Raw genomic sequence first — 1,720 nt, 5'->3', positions numbered from 1 at the left:
TTCTCCTTCATTTACTTCCCATGGATTTTTGGGGTAGGGTTTAAGATATTAACATCAGAGAAGCAGAGGGAAGGAAACCCAGGCCTTGCCAACAGTTAACATAATGATCCGAAATGTCTTCTGAAAAACAGAAAAATCCCCAGTGATTTCATGTGCTGTCAGACCCAGCAAGCCACAGTCATGTCTATTAAGCTATGACCTAAGGCTCATTCTCACTCCCTCTGCAGGGTTCTCAAGACACTCATCATGCCTCGTGGCCAGAAGGGCAAGCTCTGTGCCCGTGAGAAATGCCAACGTGTTTGAGGCAAAACTCAGGGTCTCCAGGGTGCTCAGGCCATGGCAACAGAGGAAGGGGGGTCCCCCTCTTCCTCGCCTGCTTTGAGAGATACTCTGCAGAGCTCCACTTGTGCTGGCATTTTGCAGGAGTCTAAGAGAGCCCAGCTACCACCACTCCTGCTGTAGCTCTTCTATGCAAAAAATCTGGTGGAGGTGCCAAGAGCCAAGATGAGGAAAGTCCCAGCCCCTCCCAGGTGCCGACTTCCACTGAGAGCTCAAGCAAAGAGCCTCTAACCAGGAAGGTAAGAATTTTGGTGGAGTTCCTGATGGAGAATATAAAATGAAAGAGCCCATTAGGAAGGTAAACATACTGAAGACCATCAACAAAAAGTACAAGCTGCACTTCCCTGAGATCCTGAAGAGAACCGCTGAGCACTTGGAACTGGTCTTTGGCCTTGAATTGAAGGAAGCCAACCCCTAAGGTACCTCCTATGAGCTCATCAGCCAATTGGGCATCAGCAGTGGATGGATTTTCAGGGGTGATATAGAGTTGCCCAAAGCAGGGTTTCTGATGTGTATCTTGGGCGTGATCTTCATGAAAGGTAACCGGGCCACTGAGGAGGAGATTGGGGAATTCCTGAGAATGTTGGGGGTCTATGCTGGGAGGCAGCATTTAATCTTTGGGGAGCCCAAGAAGCTTCTCACTGAAGATTTGATGCAGGAAGAGTACCTTGAGTACTGGCAGGTGCCCAACAGTGATCCCCCACACTGTGAATTCCTGTGGGGTCCAAGAGCACATGCTGAAGCCACCAAGATGAAAGTCTTGGAGGTCTTGGCTAAGATCAATGATAGCGTGCCCAGTGCCTTCCCTGATCTGTATGAGGAGGCTTTGAAAGATGAGGCTTAGAGAGCCCAGGCCAGAGTTGCAGCCAGGGCTAGAAATCGTGGCATCGCCAGTGCAGATTCCATGGCAAAGTCCAGCATCTCCTCCCATATCTGTATCTTGTGAAGTCTTAGACAGACACTTCACTTTGCACTTGAAGAGAGCTCTCAGTCTTCTAATTAGTGGAGGTCAACGTTGAGCTGTAGGGGATTAAACAGATATCTTCTTTTGTTCCTGTTCTACGTGAGCAGTTTGGATATAGACATGTAGTTTGGGGGGATTTTTTTTAGATAATATTCTTGTATTACAAGTTTTATTTGCTTTATATTGTACGTTTCTGAATAACGTGATTAATACATTTGCTTCTGTTTGTCAATTTTAGCATCGTTTTGTAAAATATATAGAAAAATCTTTACTTTTTTAAAATGTTCCTGAAGAAAATATGATTGTAATAGTAATTTTTGTTGAAATATGAAAGAACTCCACAGTAAAATAGTTGGGATCCCAAAATGGGGAAAATTACTTAAAAAAATGTCAAAGGTGATACATTTTTAGTTTGTG

General features: G+C 44.9%; 1 pseudogene; it reads left to right on the top strand.

Moving 5' to 3' along the window:
• Window positions 1–246: 246 nt before the first annotated feature.
• On the top strand, window positions 247–1,285 carry LOC122152077 (annotated as a pseudogene).
• Window positions 1,286–1,720: the final 435 nt, after the last annotated feature.

This window comes from Orycteropus afer, unplaced genomic scaffold, assembly GCF_000298275.1.
Source record: "Orycteropus afer afer isolate SDZICR_OR568_19922 unplaced genomic scaffold, OryAfe1.0 scaffold01485, whole genome shotgun sequence".
NCBI classification, from domain to species: Eukaryota; Metazoa; Chordata; class Mammalia; order Tubulidentata; family Orycteropodidae; genus Orycteropus; species Orycteropus afer.
The sequence above is the reverse complement of the archived record's forward strand: the minus strand, read 5'-3'. Positions and strand labels throughout refer to the sequence as shown.